The sequence below is a fragment of the Photinus pyralis genome, unplaced genomic scaffold (genome assembly GCF_008802855.1).
Source record: "Photinus pyralis isolate 1611_PpyrPB1 unplaced genomic scaffold, Ppyr1.3 Ppyr1.4_LG2, whole genome shotgun sequence".
Taxonomy (NCBI): Eukaryota; Metazoa; Arthropoda; class Insecta; order Coleoptera; family Lampyridae; genus Photinus; species Photinus pyralis.
Window position 1 is genome coordinate 42,061,681 of NW_022170403.1, and position 9,981 is coordinate 42,071,661.

A 9,981-nucleotide genomic window follows, 5' to 3' on the forward strand; every position below is an offset into this window, starting at 1 on the left:
CATTCATTTTATGAACTGCTGGCCTTGTTACCTCCAAGGATTAATAAATCTTATGGGGCGAATCCTACGGGAACGGAATCACCGGCGGCGAATTTGTCGGGGGCGAATTTGCCGGGGGCGAATTTTCCGGGGCGAATCTTACGGAGGCGAATAGTCCGGAGGCGAATTTACTTGGGGGCGAGTTTTCTTGGGGGCGAATTTTCCGGGGCGAATCTTTCTGGGGCGAATAGTCCGGGGGCGAATTTACTTGGGGGCGAGTTTTCTTGGGGGCGAATATTCCGGGGGCGAATTTTCAGGGGCGAATTTACCGGGGCGAATTTACTTTTGGGGGCGAGTTTTCTTGGGGCGAATTTTTTCCGGGGCGAATAGCCGGGGGGCGAACAGTCCGGGGGCGAATTTACTGGGGCGAGTTTTCTTGGGTAATAATATCGGGGGCGATTTTCAGGGGCGAATTTGACCGGGGCGAATTTTTCGGGGGCGAATCATCCTGACAATCCTATCAAATCTCTCAGTGGGGGGGGGGGGCAAGTTAACGAACCCGTTATATTACTGGTAATCTAGGTGTTTGCCAAGCTCATTCAGGCTGTAAAGAAAACTTCTGAGATCAAAACACCTTAATAACAGGGTGTTCTTTACATCGAAAAATAAGTTTTCTTTTTTCCCCCCCCCTTAAAATTTAATTGTTAAAGGGAAGTTGGCAAATAGGTTTTCTCGTACCTTGAAACATCTCTGCGTCTGCTTAATGTCCTCATTATATTGTTTTTCAATTCGCGGAAACCGAATAAATAAATAAATTTAAAATAGTAAAAATCGAATTTTGTTTCAATAAATGTCCACGCACCAGTGGATTTTAGTAGATAATTCAATTTATTGAAACAAAAAAATTAGATTTCATAATTATAAAATGCTAATTTATAATGTTCCTCAATTTTGAGATTGTTCCCACAGAAAAAAATTACAAATGGGCCACATGTAGTAAATGCGGAATTTTACAAGCTACAAAAAACTGATTTACAACTTTCCTGTAAAATATTAGACAGCCAAAGGGAGAAAATATTGGTGCGTAAACCAACTTCTGCACCCTGTTGGTAGACTTTCATTATTTTTTTACGTGTTTTCGTATTATTAAACACTTAAGTCATTTCCAGAGCCTTATAGTGCTGCATACGTGACTTCCCGGTTTAGAAGTGCCTATTAAAAAGCACTTGAAATGATTCTGAACACTTTTGTTTAATATTTGAAGAAAATGTTGCATTTTTATCTTAAATTTCTTTTAAACTGTTTGCTATAACAGTGTGAAAACGACACATATCTACTGATGATGTCAAAACTTTCAGTGCAAATACCTTCAGAACGGAGTGGCGAAGGAGGGTACTCTCAAAGGGCGGAAAAATCGTCTGGAAAAGACACATCTACTGGCGATCTAAAAACTTAATTGTGAATATCTCGAAAAAATGTTGGAGGAAGGGAGAATACAATATTTCGGAGAATTTCTCTAAGGGCTTGATTCTTCTTGCCGAGTAAATTTTGATTGTATGCCAGGCGGCCTTTAAATGTTTATGTGTAAAAAGCCCCCTCTCCATTAATCATTTGCCAAGAAATAAATATAAAAAAAGTACATGTTCTTGAAAATACATCATATTCAACCCCCGAAAACTACCAAATTTTTGAACTTGTGTATTTATCATGAAAAATTCATTAAATACAATTTTGCCTGTGCTTGGGATCTCAGAACGGAGACTAAACAAGAAGTTGCGGTTATTTTATTGAGTGTAGAGTACTAAACTAAGGGGGACACAAAAATTTGTATGGATCTGTATACTTGGAGTTGTGCAGTAAAGTTACACACTACTTTTAGTTTTGAAAAAGGTATTCATTATAGTTACGTTTATATTTTTACCAAAGAATATTCGTCGGCCTCCCCAATGTTTATTAGTAATTTTTAAGAGATACTTTAATAATTGTGACCACCTTGGAATGTCAGAGCAGGGGTTGATGAAAATGAATCTTTTTCAGCACATTTAAAAATAAATATAAATATGACGTCATAACACTCTGAGTTCTGATGGCTAATCTTAATGAATTCCCAGACTTGTTAATGACCGTAAATTTGCAAACAAAAAATTGTGGAGATTCAACAAATATGGGATTTTTTATGAAACATCATGAGTCAAAGGAAATCGTAAAAGTTATTGGCAATTAAAATTGGCATCGATGTACGACTACGAAACCGCGCCTTGTTGTTTCATAAAAAATGTGAAGTGTAAAGAGTGGTTTGGTAATATTTCGCGATAAATCTAAAACCAAAACACTTACCTGAACAATTGATTTGGTCTGCTTTGTAATATCGTCTGTAGATCCTTGTGCGGATCTCGGGGCTCGTATACATCCAGGAAACATTCCGACTAGCTGGCGAGAGTGCTTTCCTTTCGATATGCACTAATTCATTTCACTACTGGCACTTGTGGTTTTGTGTAATAACATTTCGACTTTATTATAATACTGATATTTGGAAGACGTACAAAGTTCTGAAAACTTACAGATTTCTGATCATACTACTTTTTGCCCAATCTACAGTCTCTCATTTCAAATTTATATTCCTTGCACTTCGATTTTGTTTACATCACTTTATAAAGGAGATAAACCTGGAGAGGAGGGGAGGGGGGGGGGCACTTGACAATACCCTTATTTGCATACCTACGGCCAATTCAATGGGGGTTTAAAAAACTAATGAACATGTGCGGTTTTAAAGGTTTATTCAAAACGATATGATTGTGGCGGGCTCTGTGGCGTAATAAGCCCGACCAATCAGCTCCTAGAACCATTCAGATGACATAACGACTTGGCAATATTGCAGGAGAATGGCATTTATAACTTGCGTCATCTGTCACAGGCACTTGTCACTTTCGTGCTAGATGCCACAGCCGTGTATAATTACAAGCCGTGCTGAGAATTATGGCAACACTGCATGGTAGGCCGATTTCCTAATTCAACTTGACAGATTTCAGGTGTATTTTATACGTGTTTTGGGTGTAATATTCCTATTTACCTGTTTTAACAGAGCGAGAATGCGACAATTTGTGTTACTCCGTATAGAATGAACAGAAATTATTATTCAGGTAAGTTGCTAAACGAAATATATGGATTTGTTGTCTTAACCTCTAAAGCAGGCTACTTGTTACTGGACCCTTTACAAGCACTTGTATTTGTTCAAAGTACCTGTACAAGCTCAAATATGACCTACACACTACGTGGTACGTAAGTACGGTAAGTGTTTATCGTGAAAAAACACAATTAGTTTGTATTTCAGGTATTCTAGCACGGACATGTCAAATCGATTTTCTGAAGGAACCTTTCAACTTATTCCCAAGAGTTCATGGTACGGGAATTTGAAGTCTACGGGGCTCCCCTCTTTAAAAGCTTCGTACCTAGACCCACTGGAATAGCGACGGGCTTAAAATCTGCCATTCTGAATCACACCTGGTGGTTGATAAAACCTGGCTGATGCACAGCGATTTACTATCCTTTTGCCGAAATTAAGTGCTCAAGCGTGTGCTTCACCTACACCTCTTTCGACAGAAGTTCACCAATTTCGGAGATCTCGATGGAAAACACATTATGATGCAGTTACCAATTTACAGCGTTCCGAATTTTAAAGTCAAATAAAAATGTTATTATCCATTTTTGTAAATAAATAATATATATGCACAATTGTAAGCTGCCTAAGTATCTTTCTTCTACATTAAAACCGCCAAGGCGAAACACAGGAGAGAGGAAAAATGCAATTTTGCAAGAGCAACAAGACGCCATTAAAATTTACATCGGCCCACCGATTGACTTTCGAACAACGTTGCCAAACTTCTCAGCATGGCTTGTAATTATAGACGGCTGTGTAGATGCAGTTAAACATCCCTCTCAAAACGTCAAATGTGACAAACGTCAGACCCTCGCGTAAGGTTGCCAGCTCACTTCTACGTGATTGGTTGTAGGCTCGGTTGTAGGTTTGTGACGTATTTAGTCTGAAGCGTTTCAAATTCGGACTAAAAACACAGCTTTTCAATAATTTATTTTGGGTTTATTTTACTCGCAAATAAAAATTGAGGACACATGGGTCTTTTTATTTTTAATGTACTTTGTGGATCAGAAATAAAAAATGAAGGCGGGATGACCCCATTCTTCATTTATATACCTTTGTAAAAGAGATAACAAGAGCAAACTTATGGTTGCTGAGAAAAAAATTAAAGAAGAAATCCAAATTACACCACTGCTTTGGAGGTGGCTCCCAAACGAAACACGTTGGACCCTCGGTTTTTTAGGAAAAGTGCTTGTCTTGACACTAATCAGCAACAGTAAAATTTTAATATACGTCCAGCGATGTTAGAGTTGTTTTTTTTAAATGTTATCTACTGTAACGTTGTGTTCCCGTGTGAAGATAGCAATAACCAGCCAACAACAGATTTTGTAAATTTCTTGTGAAGTTAGCGATAATGATGCATAATAAATATGCAAAAATATGCGTATGCATAAATAAAATCATATGTAATGGTGTTTGGACACTGATATCAAAGATTGCAATTCATATTAAATCTACCTAAAATATCATCCCTTGAAAAATGACAATAAAAATTTATAAACATTTATATACGCTAGGTGGCTATTGCGTTTTTGCACATGTCAAAATTTAAACAAAAATGTCGACGTTTTAGATTATTTTAAGCAAGTTTTCAAAAATAAAATTTTCCCATCTGTATATTGGGCCTACGGAAACGGAGAATAACGGGCCGGATTTTTGAAACAAAAAATTTTGCCCGCCCCAATCCAAATTTTTATTAAATTATTCGAAAGACTTACTTTTTCTGTGTGCAACCTACAAAAATTATGCTAGGTTTTGTTACAAACAAAAACGGAGAAAAAATATCAATTCTTTTCCCGGAAGATTCGTGTCCAGAATATTCGCTTCCGAAAAAAATCACCGCACTATACAGGGTGTTTTTTTGGGAGCTTTAGTTAAACGTTTCTGGAAAAGTAAAATAGGTAGGTTTTTGAAAATTTGTAATTAGGAGTTACTCTGAAGGCCGAATCGATGTAAAATATTTTCAAAATGCCCGCACTTCCGGAAACACCGGAAGTAGATAGTAACTTCGTTATTTTAAATAGCAACCCCTATTTTTTATTGCATTTTTGAAGTCTACGTGAAATTTCAGTTCTTTTGATACCCACATGCCGATATCTGCCATTCATGGTTTTTAAGTTATTTTGACTTTAAGAAAAAAAATGGCGGATCCAGATGGTACTTTGATAATTGATTACTTGAAAACGGTTGTAGTCATGACAACCCATTTTTAGCAGTTTTTTTTCGGATTTTCTTTTTAGTAGTCGGCCATGATTTTATAACAATTGAATTTTAAACAAATCTAGTGACACCAATCCGTCACCTACTGTTATAGGTTAACATAAGTCGAGACATAAGTTTTTCAAAAATCGAAAAATGACTCGCAGTGGTTTCACCTATTTTGGAATTTAATTGTTATTTATGGTGAAATGGACAGAATCGCGGCAAGTGCTTGCCGTACATTCTTCGAACACTGGAACGAAATTGAATGAATTTTAGAAATTTTGTACCCCCAAATGCACTACATACCGGTGAAGCACAAATGATACAAAGCTCTACAAGAGAATATTTAAGAAAATGAATTGAATTGCAAATGCAAGATTAACAAACTAAATTCAATGCAAAATATAAAAAACTTCGTTGAAACAGTTTTGGTATGGAATTGTTGCTAGAACAGATATCGCATTACCTCTCTTAATTTCCAGACTTATGCGTTGTTTAAGAAATTCAGTTGAACGACTCTGTCTAGATTTTTCAAAAATTTTCCGTCCTATATCCTTAACAAAAAACTTATTTATTAATGAATCATTTAGACTAGAATCAATGATATTAACGAATCCATTCCTTGATTTGTTTAAAATTCGATTGTTATAAAATCATGGCCAACTACTAAAAAGAAAAAATGGCATCAATTCTGAGATCAATTAAACGAAATAGGAATAAATCAGAAACTGTTAAAGATACCTATAGGAACATCCGTAATATCAAAATATGCCAATTTCGATTCTCCATCTCATGCAATATTAAGAACATGGTCATTCCATTTAAAAAAACTGAGTTTGTAGACTTTGAAGTTTCTTGAATTTGGATTTCCATAGGGGCGGTCGTACGCAACTTAACTTTTTCTTTAAGTACACTAAAAGAAAGCCCTATTTGTTCTCTATGCACTGATAAAAATAGGTTGCCATGACTACAACCGTTTTCAAGTAATCAATTATCAAGGTACCATCTGCATCCGCAATTTTTTTTCTTAAAGTCAAAATAACTTAAAAAGCATAAATGGCAGATATCGACATATGGGTATCAAAAGAATTGAAATTTCACGTAGAATCCAAAAATCCAATATGGGTTACCAATTTACCATTTAAAATAACGAAGTTACTATCTACTTCCGGTGTTTCCGGAAGTGCGGCCATTTTGAAAATATTTTACGTCGATTCGGCCTTCAGAGTAACTCCTAAGTACACATTTTCAAAAACCTACCTATTTTACTTTTCCAGAAACATTTAACTAAAGCTCCCAAAAAAACACCCTGTAGAGTGTTTCTGAAACACTATATGTATAGCATTTCCAAGAAAACCCGTAGTTATCAAATGGGATGTTTGCCTGTTCACACAATTTGAATCGGGGATTTGTCCAGAATTTTGTGCCCCCAAGAAAACTCTGCCCAGAAGATTTGCCTTCGGAAAATTTGCCTACAGTATCTTCGGTCTTCTACACGTCCACCGTTTTGATTTACTTTTAAGACAACGTTCTGAATTCTTTTGCAATAGCTAGCGCCAGCCTATACCTCCCGTTTTTCTAATATCAGAAGCGATAGAAGAAACGGTATACCTCAAAACATGACAGATTCAACATTTCTTTTCCTACACCTCATAAGATTTTTGTGCACTGGGCGGTATTCCACACCCATCAGACGCCACTGGTGTTACATTCTCTCTCGAAACATTCAGCCATAAGAACATTTATTGTAGTTTTATGAAGGCCACCGAATCCTTTTTTAAGGAATTCCAACCCTACAGGCTTCTGGTGTTCCGTTCGATGGTAGGTACTTTTCTAAAAATTATGCTATGCACTAAAAGAACCGGGGGGTGGCAGATTTAACGTTCCTTTTCCAACACATATTACCTTTGCCATAGATTAAAAATGTGCCTTTGCCGAAAAGTGAAAAAAGCATTGGAATTTAAAATTGTCTACACCCCACTCTGTTCCGCCCTTTCACTTTATGAATGAGATTTGCACTTGGTGTACTTTTCTATGTAGACGTGACAAAGATCTTCAACGAAACGGTGACGTACATTTCTATTGTTTGTCAAAGTTTTGCATTAAATTATTACTTTGGGAGGTGGTATTCGGGCGGATTTCCGGTTGCGTGGGTTACCTTAATAATCCTTAAGTCGCCCACTTTACTTTGACGAATCTTTGTAGAATATCAATCAATCAATGGAGAATTCGATCAGAAAGTGCAAGTTACGTAAAATAGAGAAATTTTCAACGTAAAGATATAAATACACCTAATGGTTTTTGAATCCAAATATAGCACGAAAAAAATAAGGCCGGGAAGAGCTGAGTCATTTTACCTATATTTAATTTTCAGTGTCTTTGCTCTGGCTCGGCGAAAGTTTTAATGACAAACGCCCTGACTTTTCTCCGCTTCAACCACTTGTCAATCCGACGAAAAGCACCGTTTTGATTAAAAATGAAAAAAAATATAGCAATTAATAAACATGCCACTATAAAGGCACCGACAGGGTAATGTGTACTGGAAGGATTTATTTGTGAGCCCTGCAATACGTACCGTAGCATGAAATTGAATTCAAGTTTTATGTGCTAATTTTCCCGGTTTCGGTTATGCAAACACAATATTTACTTTACGATCAGTTGCAGTATTTCCATCACAGGTGGTCTCTATATGGAAACATCGAATGTAAATATTTCAATTTAGTTTGAAAGTTTACTTTGGTGGTCATGTCCATTACCTGTCTTATATGTAAAATGTCGACTATAATTTCCCATTAATATAGCTATTAAATCCTAGCACTTACGCCGCTTCAGAGCGAAACCGTAACTCACAACTTTATCCCAGCAGAGCTTGTCTCATCACCGTGACTTTCTGAAAACGTAGGTACCCGTGGCGGATTTATGATTTGGTCTGGGGAGGGGCGCATACAATTTTGAAGTGAATATATTAAAGAAACCTTTATTATACGTTTAAAAATAGTTTAGTTTAGTTTAGTTTTCCTTTTTGTCGGCGCAAATCTATTTTCCACGAAATTTTTCCAATATAGGTATCCTTATACGATTAGGGCATTGTGCGCAGGTACACCATCTTGCTGAAACCAACAGTTTCCCACATTTGTTTGCTTTTGTGTGCCGTACATCGTTTTATTCGTAGGAAAAAATGCTACTCAATATAGTATCTACTTTTTACGGGCCATATAAAAAAATAAACTTGATAATGATTTCTCCGAAATGAAACGTCTCAATGTCTCTTGTATAACTCAATAAGTGACAATGAGAAAATGTTTTTTTTTGTATCTGCTCAAATAGCATCAGACGAGAATAAAAACGAAATCTGGGACACAGTGTATAGCTGCACTTCACTCAAAAGTTATCATCTGCAGCTGCCAGAAGAGTATTAGGTATTAATATATTTATGTTTAAATTAAAAAATTTTTTTTTCACTAAAACGATGTTTTAAGTCAGTTATTAAATGATTAAGAATTGGAATGTATAAGTCTTTTCCAATAGGCACTAGGTGACCGCCTGCGTAACTACCACTGTCTAGGAGGGTCTAGGGGGGGGGGGGGCTTTATTTCCGCGCCCGGTAGGTACACGCACACACTGGTGTCATTGTCCCACTCGGCTTCTTCTCACATCAACATTTATCTCGAGTGAAAAAATCGGCTTTCAAAAACCGAAATTGGGACCCGTGAGGTTAGCAGAACATTGGCGGCACAAATTTCGGAATTTCGCCAACAACATTTTCAGATGTGCTGCTAATAGGGCAGTTATTAGGGATTTTTCCCTAGAAGTTTTGTAGGTTTGGGCGCGTAGAACTAAAATTCACAAAATGTACAATTCGAAACTTTTTTTGCAAAATGCAAAACTGTGCATGTTCCGAAAAAATGTATGGCGAGTCTGCCGTTTTCAGAATAAGTATACGGGGTCAGGTGAAAAAGTTAACGGTCAGAATTTGATTTTTTTAATGGAACACCCCGTAGATTTCAATCCAAAAAGATAGCACATTAAACTCTCTTTTCAGAAATATAAAAATCATAGATGCCATTGGATTTATATGCGATTCATATACACTTTATTACTTTAAACCACAGTCGGCTATGAAACAAAAGCTAATCTCCTAGAAACGAAACTATGTTGACATTGTAGCTGGAAAGACACTAAACAATATATTTTAACAAAGAGTAGAAGAAATAGTTGACACAAGAAAATAAATTAAAAAAACTACTCATACCTAGAAACTTGAGAACTAAGTAAAAGATTGTTTCATTGCCTACTGTGCTTTAAAGTAATAAAGTTTAAAAAAATCGCATATAAAACCAATATCATTCATGGTGTGTTATATTTTTCAGAAGAATATTGAATATGTTATCTTTTTAGATTAAAATATACAGGGTATTCCACTAAACACAATAAACAATATGCCAAAAATCTTATTTAATCATGAATGGTATCAAATAAAGCCAATACCATAGCCATTACCAACCATTATTTGAATGTGTTTTATATCATTTGAAACATACATCTAAAAAACGCCCTTTACAATAAGGATCATCAGTGGTCCGCCGAAAATGTGTGAATTATCTATTTGGGAAGCCCGTTAGAAGCGTTGATCAGCCCTGCTTTAA

At 36.3% G+C, this 9,981-nt stretch overlaps 1 protein-coding gene across 1 annotated transcript in view; it reads right to left on the reverse strand.

Moving 5' to 3' along the window:
• LOC116163074 (protein sickie-like) overlaps nt 1-9,981 on the reverse strand; it is a gene marked incomplete at its 3' end in the record, with an annotated part of 118,791 nt that overhangs the window by 29,271 nt on the left and 79,539 nt on the right.